The sequence below is a fragment of the Grampus griseus genome (assembly GCF_964374135.1).
Source record: "Grampus griseus genome assembly, chromosome: 4".
Classification (NCBI taxonomy): domain Eukaryota; kingdom Metazoa; phylum Chordata; class Mammalia; order Artiodactyla; family Delphinidae; genus Grampus; species Grampus griseus.
The window spans coordinates 125,204,832-125,219,848 of record NC_138997.1 but is presented as its reverse complement, the minus strand read 5'-3'; the positions used below and the strand labels follow the sequence as shown (position 1 = coordinate 125,219,848).

The 15,017-nt window shown below is 37.4% G+C and overlaps 1 pseudogene across 1 annotated transcript; it reads right to left on the bottom strand.

Annotated features, from left to right (window-relative positions):
• Positions 1–10,014: 10,014 nt before the first annotated feature.
• Positions 10,015–11,655, bottom strand: LOC309821872 (ATP synthase subunit O, mitochondrial-like; annotated as a pseudogene). The gene is made up of 2 exons: positions 11,528–11,655; positions 10,015–10,538 (listed from the first exon to the last, which is right to left on the bottom strand). The product of its transcript is annotated as an ATP synthase subunit O, mitochondrial-like (transcript).
• Between the last annotated feature and the right edge of the window lie 3,362 nt (positions 11,656–15,017).

The following is a 15,017-nucleotide window of genomic DNA, read 5'->3' as shown; positions in this document are numbered from 1 at the left end:
ATATTAGTGTATATATGTTAATCCCAATCTCCCAATTCATCCAACCCCCCATCCCCCCTTGGTGTCCATACGTTTGTTCTCTATATCTATTCACCTGTTATTTCTTGTCTTTTAAATAATAGCTGTTATCAGATGTGAAGTAGTATCTCATTGTGGTTTTGATTTGTATTTCCTTGATGATTAGTGATGTTGAGCATTTTTTCATGTACCTGTTGGCCATCTGTATACATTCTTTGGGGAAAATGTGTATTCAAATCTTCTTCCCATTTTAAAAATCAGATTGTATGGGGTTTTTATATTGAGTTTTATGATCTCTTTATATATTTTGATATTAACCCCTTATCAGATATACTATTTGCAATTTTTTCCCCTTTCCATAGGTTGCTTTTTCATTTTGTTAATGGTTTCCTTTCCTGTGCAGAAACTTTTTAGTTGAATATAGTCTCACTTGTTTATTTTTGCTTTTGTTGCCTTTGCTTTTGGTGTCAAATTCAAAAAATCATTGCCAAGACCAAAGTCAAGGAGCTCACCACCTATGTTTTCTACTAGGAGTTTTGTGGTTTCCAGTCTTATGTTCAAGTCTTTAATCCTTTTTGAGTTTATTTTTGTGAATGGTGTGAGATAGTGGTCTAGCTTTATTTTTTTGCATGTGGCTGTCCAGTTTTATTGGAGAGACTAACCATTGTATATTCTTGGCTTTTTTATCATAAATTAATTGACCATACATGCGTGGGTTTATTTGTGGGCTCCCTGCTCTATTCTATTGATCTGTGTGTCTGTTTTGTGCCAGTACCATACTGTTTTGACTACTGTAGTTTATTGTGTAGTTTGAAATCAAGAAGCATGATGCCTCTGACTTTGTTCTTTCTCAAGATTGCTTTGGGTATTTGGGATCTTTTGTTGTTCCATACAAATTTTAGTATTGTTTGTCTATTTCTTTGAAAAAAATGCCATTGGAAATTTGAGAGGGATTGCACTGAATCTGTAGATTGCTTTGGGTAGTATGGACATATAAACAATATTAATTTTTCCAATCCATGAGAATGGAATGTTTTTCCATTTATTTGTGTCATCTTCAGTTTCTTTCATCAGCGTCTTATAGTTTTCACCATACAGGTTTTTCAGCTTCTTGGATAATTTCTTCCTAGGTATTTTATTCTTTTTTGATACAATTGTAAATGGGATTGTTTTCTTAATTTCCCTTTCTGATAGTTCTTTTTTTTAAAATTTATTTTATTTTTATTTTTGGCTGTGTTGTGACTTTGTTGCTGCACACAGGCTTTTCTCTAGTTGTGGCGAGCAGGGGCTACTCTTCGTTGCAGTGCGCGGGCTTCTCATTGTGGTGGCTTCTCTTGTTGTGGAGCATGGGCTCTAGGCATGTGGGCTTCAGTAGTTGCAGAACACAGGCTCAGTAGTTGTGGCTCGTGGGCTCTAGAGCACAGGCTCAGTAGTTGTGACGCGTGGGCTTAGTTGCTCTGCGGCATGTGGGATCTTCCCAGACCAGGGCTTGAACCCGTGTCCCCTGCATTGGCAGGCAGATTCTTAACCACTGTGCCATCAGGGAAGCCCCAATAGTTCTTTATTAGTGTATATAAATGCACCAGATTTTTGTATGCTGATTTTGTATCCTGCAACTTTACTGAATTTGTAAATTAGATCTAAGTCTTTAGGGTTTTCTATTTGTAATATGTCATTTGCAAATAGAGATAGTTTTAATTCTTTCATTCCAATTTGGATGCCTTTCATTTATTTTTCTTGCCTCTAGCTAGGACCTCCAATACTATGTTTAATAAAAGTGGTAAGAGTGGGCATCCTTGTCTTGTTTTTCATCTTAGAGGAAAACCTTTGAGCTTTTCACCGTTGAGTATCATGTTACCTGTGGGCTTATCATAAATGGCTTTCGTTATCTTGAGGTATGTTCCCTCTATACCCAATTTGTTGAGAGTTTTTATCATAAGTGGATGTTGAATTCTGCATATATTGAGACAATTATATTTATTCTTCTTTTTGTTAACTTGATATATCACGTTGATTGATTTGCAGGTGTTGAACCATCCTTGCATCCCTGTAATAAATCCTACCTGATCATGGTGCATGATCCTTCTTTTAATGTATTGTTGAATTCAGTTTGCTAATATTTTGTAGATGGTTTTTACTTCTGTGCTGATCAGGAATATTGACCTATTATTTTCTTTTCTTGTGCTGTCCTTGTCTGGTTTTGGTGTCAGGGTAGTGCTGGCTTCATAAAATGAGTTTTGGGATATTCCTTCCTCTTGCATTTTTGGCAAGAGATTGAGAAGGATTGGTATTAATTCTTTTTAAACGTTTGGTAGAATTCCCCAGTGAAGGTGTCTGGTCCTGGACTTTTGTCTGTTGGGAGGTTTTTGATTATTGATTCAGTCTCCTTACTAGTAATTGGTCTGTTCATATTTTCTACTTCTTCCTGATTCAGTCTTGGTAGGTTGTGTGTTTCCAGGAATTTATTTCTCCTAGGTTGTTCAATTTGTTGGTGTATAATTGTTCATAGTAGTATCTTAGGATCATTTGTATTTCTGTAGTATCAGTTGTAATGTATCTTCTTTCATTTATGATTTTATTTATTTGAGCCTTCTCTTTCTTTCTTGTTGACTCTAGCTAAAGGTTTTTCGATTTTGTTTATCTTTTCAGAGAGCCAGCTCTTAGTTTCACTGATCCTTTCTATTGTCTTTTTTCCTCTTCCAGTTTTATTGAGATATAGTTGACATCCAGCACTGTATGAATTTAAGGTGTACAGCATAATGATTTGACTTATATACATCATGAAATGATTATCACTATAGGTTTAGTGAACATCCATCATCTCATATAGATATGAAATTAAAGAAAGAGAAAAAAATGTTTTCCTGTGATGAGAACTCAGAATTTACTCTCTTAACAACTTTCATACATAACATACAGCAGTGTTAATTATATTTATCATGTTGTACTTTACCTCCCCAGTACTTACTTATCTTATAACTGGAGGTTTCTACCTTTTGACTGCCTTCGTCCAATTGCTCCTCCTCCTAATCCCTGCTTCTGGTAACTATGAGTCTGGTCTCCTTTTCTATGAGTTTATTTGTTTTTGAAGTATAATTGACCAACAACATTGTGTTAGTTCCTGTTACAGAACATAGTGATTTGATCTTTCTACACAGTTCAAAATAATCACCACAATAAATATAGTTACGATCTGTTACCATAAAAAGATACTACAGAGTTACAGACTGTATTCCCCACGCTATACATTTCATACCTGTGACTCATTTATTTTACAACTGGAAGTTTGTACCTCTTAATCTCCCTCATTTATTTCTTTCCACCCCCTCCAGCCCCTCTCCCATCTAGCAACCACCTGTTTGTTCTCTATATCTGTAACTAGGTTGAGCTGCATTCCACAGGCCTGCAAGTTTTGTAATTGCCTAGCCTCAAGACTGAAGAAAAAGCCCATAGACAGCGATATCGGTGGTTTATTGGATAGAGGATCTTACACATCTGAAGCAAGGAGTTCCTGGAGCAGCACTCCACCATGTATGGCGGACAGCAGGCAGGACACAGCAGCTGTCGTTGCTACTAGGGGAAGAGGGAGGTTACTAGTTGTAGGTGGAATTGACATCAGGTTGGCTTATTGGTTACCAGGGAAACCAGCAAAGGGGCATGTCCATCATAACCCCTTTGATAAACTAGGAGGGCGGAGCCTTTCTGATCTAAAGATTATAACAATCACTATCTGATGCTGGGGGCAACCATGTAGGCAGTTACTGATTAGGCTCTATGAATGAGAGAGAAGGTTAGTCATTTGAGTAGCATGTAGATAAAGCATGTACTGGTTGAGCAAGGGATGTACAGAGAGCAAGAGAATCTCCATCTTGAGTGGCCTGATGGTATATTCTGTTTCTGTTTTGTTATGTTTATTCATTTGTGTTTTTTTATATTTTACATATAAGTGAAATAATACAGTATTTTCTTTCTCTACATGACTTATTTCACCTAGCATAATACCTTCTTGGTCCATTCATGTTGTCGTGTCAGGCAAGTTTTCATTCTTTTTTTCTGGCTGAGTAATATTCCTCTGTGTGTGTGTATGTATATATACATATATGTGTATGTATAGGTACCACATCTTTGTCCATTCATCTGTGGTGGGTACTTAGGTGGCTTCCATATCTTAGCTATTGTAAATAATGCTGCTATTAACATATATTTTTTCTAATTAATGTTTTTGTTTTCTTTGGATAAATACCCAAGAGTGGAATTGCTGGATCATATGGTAGTTCTATTTTTAATTTTTTAAGGAATCTCTATACTGTTTTCATAGTGACTGCACCAATTTACATTCCCACCAACAGTGTATGAAGGTTCCCTTTTCCACATCCTTGCCAGTATTTGTTATTTGTTGTCTTTTTCACGATAGTCATTCTGACAAGTGTGAGGTGGTATCTCGTGGTTTTGATTTGCATTTCTTTGATGGTTAGTGATGTTGAGCAGCTTTTCAATTGCCTTTTGGCCATCTGTATGTCTTCTTTGGAAAAATGTCTGTTCAGGTCCTCTGTCCATTTTTAATAGGGTTGTTTTATTGATCTTGCGTTGTATGAGTTCTTTTATATTTTGGATCTTAACCCCTTATCAGATGTGTCATTTGCAAATATCTTTCTGCCATTCAGTAGGTGGCCTCTCATTTTGTTGATAGTTTCCTTTGCTCTGCAAAAGTTTTTTAGTTTGATGTAGTCCCGTTTGTTTATTGTTGCTTTCGTTCCCTTGCTTGAGGAGACATATCCAAAAGAATATTACTAAGGCTGATGTCAAAGAGCTTACTGGGTGTGTTTACTTTTAGAAGTTTTATGGTATCTAATCTTATATTTAAGTATTTAATCCATTTTGAATTTATTTTTGTGCATAGTGTGAGAGAGTAGTCCAGTTTGATTATTTGGCATGTAGCTGTCTAATTTTCCCAAGACCATTTGTTGAAAAAGCTGTCTTTTCCCCACTGTATATTCTTGCCTCCTTTGTGGTTGATTAATTGCCCATATAAGTGTGGGTTTATTTCTGGGTTCTCTAGTCTGTTCCATTGATCTATGTGTCTCTTTATGTGCCAATACCAGACAGTTTTAATGACTGTATCTTTGTAGTATAATTTGAAATCAGGGAACATGATACCTCCAGCTTTGTTCTTCTTAAGATTTTTCTTTGGCTATTCAGGGTTTTTTTGTGTTTCCATACAAATTTTAGAATTATTTGTTCTAGTTCTGTGAAAAATGCCATTGATATCTCAAACTCTTGTGGTTGTCTAAGTAGTCTACTTTGTTCTTAGTGCCTCTCTGTAGTTGAGCATGTGCCAAAATCTTTCATTGTCCCAAAGGGGAGGACTTCAGTCATTACCTAGATGCAGACTGATTGGAAGCTGGACCCTCAGGGATCAGCTTTTAAAGTATGAAGACTTTTGGGGGAAGACTCAGCAGTAGGCTTTTCTGTTTCATGGGAAGACTCAGCAATGGGCTTTGCAGTTTGCTCCCTCTGCATTGAGTTCTGGGGTGACAGCTAATTAAGAACTTTTCTTTGTTTGCTTCCATCCCATTTAACCCACAAACCCAACCCTACTAGCCACCAGAGCCAGGCTATCAAGAGCTGTGTCCTCTGGGTGGCAGCTACAAAAGCTGTGGTACCAGGCATGTGCACAAGCTCCTTTCTCAGAGAGACACTGGTGACCTGACTTGGGGCAGAGGGAAAACATGAAGATGGCACCCACCAGCCTCTCTGGTCTCTGGAGAGGTTTTCAATGGTCCCTTATATACTTGTTTTAGTTGAAGCCTGCCCCTCAGGCCACGGGTAGGAAGATAAATTAATAAGCTGCTTTCACAGAAAGACTGGGCATGTCAGTCTGCTGCTTCTCCACCATGCCCTGGGGGAATAGCCAGTTAAGAACTCTGTTTTTTACAGTCCTGTGGGACTTACGAATATAAGCCTTTCTGTCCACCAGAGCCAGCAGTCAAGGGGTGACTCTTGGGTGATATGCACAAAAACTAGGGCACCAGATATGTGCACTAACCCCTTTCTGGGAGATACCATGACCTGGAGTTATGCAGAGGGAGAGCACAGGGCTTCCCTGGTGGCGCAGTGGTTGAGAGTCTGCCTACCGATGCAGGAGACACGGGTTCGTGCCCCGGTCCGGGAAGATCCCACATGCCGCAGAGTGGCTGGGCCCATGAGCCATGGCCGCTAAGCCTGCGCGTCTGGAGCCTTTGCTCCGCAATGGGAGAGTCCATAGCAGTGAGAGGCCCGCGTACCGGAAAAAAAAAAAAAAAAAAAAGAGGGAGAGTACAAAGGTGGCCTCTGTTATCTTTGGAGAATATTTCAGTAGGGGCCTAATGTGTGTTACATTAGATGCCTGCCCCTTAGACCAAAGCTTTAAGATAAGCAAATAGACCTCTTTTACAGAAAGACTGGGTGTTTCAGTCAGCTTCCTCACCGCTTGGCCCAGGATGTCCTCAGAACTGTTTCTCAGTTCACTATAGCCTTCTGTGTTTTGTGGATGCAAGTCCTGTGTTGCTAGATGTTTTGGGGGCTCATCTCTCAGGTGCAGGTCTTAAAAGTTGCCAGGTGTGGGGTTCAGACCCTTTGTTCCTCAGGGAGAAGCTTGGAGTTGTGAGTTTCCTACTGATTGTGGGTCACCACACTAGGGGTGGGGTTTTCAGCAAGATTGTGTCTCAGCCTCTCCTGCCTGTTCCGATGTGGGGTTTTTTGGTCGCCCATTGCGTAGGAGTTTTTCAGCTAGTTTTGTGGTTTCTTTCAGAGGAAATTGTTTTATATGTAGCTGTATATTCGGTGTGTCTGTGGGAGGAGGTGAGTTCGGGATCTTACTACTTCACCATCTTGAACCATAACTTCTACTGTGGTGTTCTAATGGTGATTTTCTCTTTCTTTCATTCCTCTTACATTTGTTATTTGGAATTCTTTTTAAGAAACGTTTGTCCCCTTCCCTTACATACCAGTGTGGAGTCACTGATATTTATTTTATTATTTGGGTATAATCCATTACTGTCATTATTTTGTCGTTCAGATTATTCCAACATTGGGAGCTCTTTCATTGTTGCCTCCTGTGCCCTTTTGACATGTTCCCATTTTAAAGAAAGTATTTCCTTACTTTCTGGAACTATAAGATGTGCGTGTATCTTCCACGCCCCACACCTACTCCAGGAAGCCCTGGTTATTTTTACTGGATAATGATAATGAGAAACTAAGATCTTGGAGCTAGTTGTACTTGTTGCTTTAGAAGTGTCATTGCTTCTATGCTTGCACAGAAAACAGAACTAGTAAATATATTTAAGTATGCTAACTCATATATGCAGACACATTTGTATTTTGGTATCTGTACATAATGATGAATTTATACCTTTGTCTGTAATCCAACACCACAACATTCATTCTAGCCTTCCCCCTCGCCTGTGTGTCTCTTCTTACTCTGACAATGAGAAATGTGGCTGTGTCTACAGTTTATCTGTTGAGCACGTAAAGTAGTCGCAGATTTGTTAACCAGTATGAGAAACATATTTACCAACTAAAGCACAGTGCTTAGTTCTTTTTTTATTCTTTAGTCTTACATTATCTGGTCAGAACACTGTTTTCCAGAGTTACTTAGGTCAGTTGTTTTTCCATCCCCTTCAGTGAGATCATGTCATGGTTTTATAACACAGTTATATTCATTTGTCACAGTCTGCACTTCATCCTGGCATCCCTCTTGGTCTTTTAAACTTGCATACAGTTAAGCTTACTTTCGTCAAGTGCAGTTCTGTGGGTCTTGACAGATACATGGGGTCATATATTGACCATCTCAGTTCCATGCAGAATGGTTCCATTACCCTAACATTTCCATATGTGACCCACCCCTGTTCCTTCCCTTTACTCTTGGAAATCACTGGTCTGTTTTCAGTATAGCTTTTTTTTTCCTTTTCTATAATGTCATACAAATAGTATCATACAATATGTAACCTTTTAGATGTGGCTTCTTTCATTTAGAAAAACACATTTAAGATTCAGCCAAGTTGTTAGGTGAATAAATAGCTTATTCATTTTTGTCGCAGAGTAGTATTCCATTGTATGCATATAACACTGTTTATCTGTTCACCTGTTGAAGGACATTTTGATTGTTACCACTTTTTGGTAATTATGAATACAGCTACTTATCTTAAGTAGGATTGCTGGGTTATACAGTAAGTGTCCTAGTCTGTTTGGGCTGCTATAACAAAAATACCATAGACTGGGTGGCTTAAATAGCAAATATTTCTCATAGTTCTGGAGGGTTGCAAGTCCAGATTGCTGGCAGATTCCGTGTCTGATGAAAGATGCCGCTTCCTGGTTCATAGATGGCCATCTTCTTGCTGTGTCTTCACATGGCAGAAGGGACAAGAGAGCAATCTGGAGTCCCTTTTATAAGGGCACTAATCCCATTCATAAGGGCTCATGATCTAATCACCACTCAGAGGTCCCACCTCCACTTACCGTCACATTGGGAATTAGGTGTCAAGATATGAATTTTAGGGAGGCCCCAACATTTGGTCCATAGCAGTAAACGTATACTTAAATTTAGAAAAAACTGCCAGAATTTTCCAGAGTGACTATAACATTTTTGCAATCCCACCAACAATAAATAATTCCTATTGCTGTGCACTCTTACCAGCATTTGGTATTGTTAGTTTTTTTAACTATTATTTTAGCCATTATAGTAAGTATGTAGTGGTATCTAATTGTTGTTTTAATACGCACTTCCCTAATGACTAATGATGTTGAGTATCTTTTCATATATCTTTGCCATTCTTTAGTTAAGTGTCTGTTCAAGTCTTTTGCCCATTTTCTAATTGGAAATTTTCTTATTAAGTTTGAAGAGTATTTGTATATTCTTTATACAGATCCTTCATTGGATATGTGGTTTGCAGATATGTTCTCCCAGTTAGTGGCTTGAGTATTTATTCTCTTAACAGTGTCTTTGTAGATCAGAAGTTTTTAATTTTGATCAAGTCCAATTTACAGGCATACCTTGGAGATATAGTATGTTCAGTTCCAGACCACTGAAATAAAGTGAGTATCACAGTAAAGCGAGTTAACACGAAGTTTTTTGTTTCCCAGTGCATATGAAAAATATGTTTACACTATCCTGAAGCTTATTAAGTGTGAAATAGCATTATATCTAAAAAAACAATGCACATACCTTAATTTAAAAATACTTAATTGGTGAAAAATTCTAACCAGCATCTGATGATACAGGCTTGCCAAACATTCAATTTGTAAAAAAAAAAAAAAAAAAAAATGCAGTATCTGCGAAGCACAATAAAGCAAAGCTCAGTAAAACGAGGTATGCCTATGTCAATGTTTTCTTTTATGGATCATGCTGTTGATACTGTCTCTAAAAACTCATTGCCAAACCCCAAGGTCACACATTTCCCCTATGTTTACTTCTAGACAGTTTTATAATTTTAAGTTAGGTATATGATATATTTTTCCACTTGGAGTTAATGTTTTGTATAAGGTAGTAGGATTATGTTGAGCTTCTTTTTTATGCCTATGGACATCCAGTTATTCCAACACCATTTGAGAAAACTATTTTTTTTCTATTGAGTTTCTTTTGCACCTTTGTCAAAAAACAATTTGGCATATTTATGTGAAGGCTACTTTTTCTTAAAACACTGGTTAGAACTTCCAGTATGGTATTATATATCATAGCAGTGAAACATTGCTTTGTTCTGGATTTTAAAGGGAAAGAATTCATTCTCTCACCATTAACTATGCTGTTAGCTATAGGTTTTTCACAGATGTCCTTTATTAAGCTTAGGAAATTCTCTTCTGTTCCTAATTTGATGAAGATTTTTTTTTTATTGTTAATGGATGTTGAATTTTCTTGAATGCTTTTTTGTATCTTTTGAGACCTTTTTCTTTTTTTTCTGTTCAGGAAGCATTTTATTGTTGCTCCAAGTTTAAGAATTTTCACTGACAGAAAATCAACTTTTAGAAACTCTCCCACATTGCTCTGCTCAGCTTCTGAATCTTGGGATTTGCAGACATTCAACATATTTCTCTCCAGTATGGACAATCATTTCACCCATGATTGATGGATCAGTCTTAACTTCCAAGTTCAATACTTGGCCTTTACTTAGGAAGCTCTTCAGGACCGTTTTTTAATTCAGTAAGAGTGGCTTCATCTAAAGAAGTTGCAGTGGTAACTCTGCAAGGTGCTTCTCTATGGTGGACACTCATTGTAGAAAAGGCAGAAATAACTCCAGCGATATTGTTCAAGTGACCATTTTCAGCAAGCAAATTGAGCAGGTTGGACATGAGGGGAGAAAACCTTTCTTTTGTTGTCATGTCATTTAAGCTTTTCACTTTAATGGAACGCTTTGCATAGGGATTCATAATAGAAGCAGCCGTTTTGGGTTCCTTCAAGATTTGTACTATTCCTTTTCTACTTGCTTCAGTTTATCCTGTTTAAATGCAGTAGAATAAAGAGCATATCAGAAAACGCTTTTGCGTACCTCGTGCAGTCAGATCTCATGTTTTTCAAACTTTACTAATGAAAAACCCGAGAGGCAGATAAATTCGTTAGCTTTCCCGACATCACAACAGCAGGTGAGGGTGAGCCAAGGGCTCTCCCTCCTGTACCACAGCCTCCACGGTGCCCTGGGGTCCTTTGTACCTCTCACAAGCGCCGTCACTGTGCTGACTGCCAGGGAGTGCAAGATGGTGAGAACAGTCGCTGCTCTTGGAGACACAAAGAGCAAGCTGGGAGGACAGATTTGTGGGCAAATAATTGTGGCAGTGTGATAAGTGTCTGCTGAAGTATGGACAAGGAGTCCGAAGGGGAGATTCCTTGACTCTGCCTGGAGGTATTGGGGGAGGCATCCAGGAGGACATGCCCTGTGAGCTGACCTTGGAAGGGTGGGGCTGGATCGTGACCAAAGCACAGCCGTGAGTGGATGTTAGGCTGGGGGAAAGTGATGAAGAGGGGCGTTGTCTCATTCCTCTCATGGTCTTCAGGAAGTATCTTGTCCCTGCCATGGTAGCATTTACTAATTGTTAAGCGAGGGGCTGCAGAGTTCTTGCCAACATTGATTTCCTCATTCTCCCCTGCTCCCTGCTTTTTAAATTGCAAAAGCACTATAGGCTAATGGTAAAAATCGCAAGCAATACAAAAAACAAAATAGCAGTTAAAAAAAAAAAAAAAGGGAAAGGTCTGTCTTATTCCTTCCTTAATCTCCTTACTTGAGACAGTCGCTATGAATATGTAGTTTGGTGGGTATTCTTCCAGTATTTTTCTATAGATATGCAGACATACAAACTATTTAGTTTGTTTTGCAGCAGTGAAGTTGTATATATTGCTCTGCAGTTGCCTTTGTGGTAGTATGTGGGCAAATTGCCATTGTTTTTTTTAACAGCTGTAAGTTGTGTCCAGTGTTTTTGCAAGTACAAATACCTAACGTTGCAGTAAATATTCTCGTACATATAAAAAAAAACAAAAACATACCATATATCTGAACAGGTGGCCTCATCACAAGCTTGGCAAATAGCCTGACCACAGATGTGCTGAAGCATCACACCTGCAGGGAGAGCCCAGACACTGCTGGGGTGGCCATCTTCTTCTGGGTGGCTGTAGGTCAGAGGTCTTTCTTTTAAAATTTAGTTTGTTAATACAGTGAATTACATTGATTGATTTTCAAATGTTGAACCATCCTTGAATTTCTGGGGTGAACTTCACTTGTGTGTTATGTATTATCCTTTCAATATATTGCTGTGTTCAATTAGCTACTATTTTGTTGAGGATTTTTGCATCTGTGTTCACGAGGAATATTGGGCTATAAGTGTTTCTTTCTTGTAATGTCATTGGTTTTAACATTAGGATAATTTGGCCTCATAGAATCAGTTGGGAAGTATTCAGTATTCTACTTTCTGACAAAGATTAGGTAGAATTAGTATTATTTCTTCTTTGAATGTTGTATTTTACAGTAAATTTTTCAGAATTTTTTCAGTAAAACCATCTGGGGCAGGAGTTTTCTTTTTTTTCAGGGCAGGGAGAAGGTTTTAACTTACAAATTCAATTTCTTTAATCAATATAGAAATATTTATGTTATCTATTTCTTAGGTGAGTTTTGGTATTTTGCACCTTTTAAGGGATTAGCATATTACATCTACGTTTTGTGTAATTGTGCCAAATACATGGCCATATAATTTTTTATTATTATCTTAATGTCTGTGAGATAAGTAGTGATATCCCCTCTTTTATTCCTAATATTGGTAACTTGTGTCTTCTTCAGCCAGACTAGAGGTTGATCAATTTTATTGATGTTTTCAAAGAAGCAGATTTTGGCTTTATTGATTTTTTCCTGTTATTTTTCTGTTTAAATTTTATTTATCTCTGCTCTCATCTTTATTATGCCCTTCCTTCTTCTTGCTTTGGATTTGTTATTCTTGCTGTCTAATTTCTTTATTCAAGCATAGTTTACTGATCTCAGGTCTTCTTTCCTAATATGAATGTTTAATTCTATAAATTTCCCTCGAAGCACTGCTGTAGCTGCATCCCACAAATTTTGATACATTTTCATTTTCATTTAGTTTAAAATATTCTAAAATTTCCCTTGGGACTTCCTCCTTGACTCTTGGCTTACTTAGAAGTGTGTTGTTTAATTTCCAGATATTTCAGGATTTTTTTCAGATATCTTGTTTAATTCTGTTATGGTTTAAGACATACTATCTTTGTATGATTTCTATTTTATACTTGTTAAGGTTTGTCTTAGGGTTGAGTATGGTCTGTTTTGGGAATGTTCTGTTTGAACTTGGGAAGAATCTATATTTTGCTGTTGTTGGGTAGAGTGTTTTATAAATACCAGCTAAGTCGAGTTGACTTTTAGTGTTGTCCAGGTCATCTATATTTCTACTGATTTTCCTCCTACTTGTTCTATCAGTGACTAAGAGAGGCATCTTGATATCTCCAGCTATAATTGTGAATATGTCTATCTTTTCATTCCTATCTGTTTTTAGTTTTTACCTCACATATTTTAAAGTGTAGATGTATACACATATAGGATTATTATGTCATCCTGGATGACTGATCACTTTATGCCACATCACTGTTTGGTCTGATAATATAATATTCCTTGTTGTGTAGTTTATTTTTTATGAAGTTAATATATCTCCTCCAGCTTTCTTTTAGTGTTTTCATGATATGTATCCTTTCGTTTTAAACCTATCTGTATCTTTATATATAAAGTGAATTTATTGTGGTTAGTGTATGGTTAGGTTTTGTTTTTTTATCCAATCCAATATATATATATATATATATTTTACTGGTATGTTAGGCAATTCACATTTAAAATGATTATTAATGTGGTTGGATTAAAATCTTTAATCTTAAGGCTAGATGTTTTCTGTTCCATTATTTTTTGCTGACTTCTCTGGGTTTAATTGTACATTTTTTTATGATTCCATTTTATCTCCTCTGTTGACTTAATATTTAGATGTCATTTAAGAACGTTTTTCGTGGTTGCTCTGGAATTTACAGTAATATTTTAAAATAATCTGAGTCAACCTTCAAACAATATTATACCACTTAACTTCTGTATATTAATCTTATAACAGTGTATTCCCAGTTATTGCCTTATATGCTGTAAACACAATATATTGTTACAGCTTTTTTGCTTTATATAGTTAATTATCTTTTACAGCAATTAAAAACAAAGACATTTTTGTTATCCTCATTTACTTTCAACACTCTACATGTCTTCATATAGATCCAAGTTTCTGACTATATCATTTTCATTCAGAAGTGTTTCTGCCCCTTTTTCAGATGTAATATTGGGGCTAGTTCTCCCAGCGGTAGAACTTTTTTTCCTTTTTATTCTTCTCCAGCTTCAGTGGGTTTCCACCAGTTGCCTCAGGCAACAATTTTGTTGCCCTTCCCTCTGCAGATTAGACTTGTATTCCTTAGGAGATATAGAGGACATGGGTCTGGGCAGGGTTTCAGTGGTGGCTGTTCTTCCCAGTATCTAGCCAGTATCATGGGGGAAGCTTTTTCAGGATTCATCTTGATTTATCCTATGAGCATCTTGTGGGATTCCTGGAGAGAAAGCTTACAGGAAGGCACAACAGCCCCTAAGTCTGGCTCCCAGGGTCATCACAGTCTTATTCTAGCCTGTGCTTAGCCTATCTGATTAGTTAAAAATTACTGGCTGATTCTTCTTATTAGCTTGTATGGCATTTGTGAGCATTTGGCCCAAATAAGCAAATGCGCAGGTCCTGTTTGTGCTTATGCCTGTCTCTTCAGATTTTCTGTTAGTTGTTCACACTATGACCTCAGTTTTCTGATGGGTTCAAGAAAAATTGTTAATTTACAGTGTGTCCAGCTATTTTTTTCTAAGGGTAGCACAGTGCTTTTTTCCAGTTCTCTACCTCTCCAAGGTGAAACCTCAAGTTCTCTGATTATGTATTTTTATTTTTTTATTTAATTATTTAATTATTTATAATTTATTTTTTTTTTTGCAGTACGTGGGCCTCTCACTGTTGTGGCCTCTCCCATTGCGGAGCACAGGCTCCGGACGCGCAGGCCCAGCGGCCATGGCTCACGGGCCCAGCCGCTCCGCGGCATGTGGGATCTTCCCGGACTGGGGCACGAACCCGCGTCCCCGGCATAGGCAGGCGGACTCTCAACCACTGTGCCACCAGGGAAGCCCAGAAGGTATACATTTTGAAGGTGCTTGTTAGGTATAATAGTGAAAGGAGATAACTTTATCTTTCAACTCTCAGTTATTGAACCTATGTATTTTGTTTATCAGAGATACAGGATGAGATACTGACCACTAGTTTTTTTTTAAATTTTTTTTTTAGTTCATTTAGGTTGTAATATTTTCACAGCACTTTTTAAAAAAATCATTTGTAATATTCTGTAGATCACATTTAAACATTGTTTTAAAGACATGAAATAATATAGTATTTTTTTAAAGTAAAACCACCATTATAAAGTA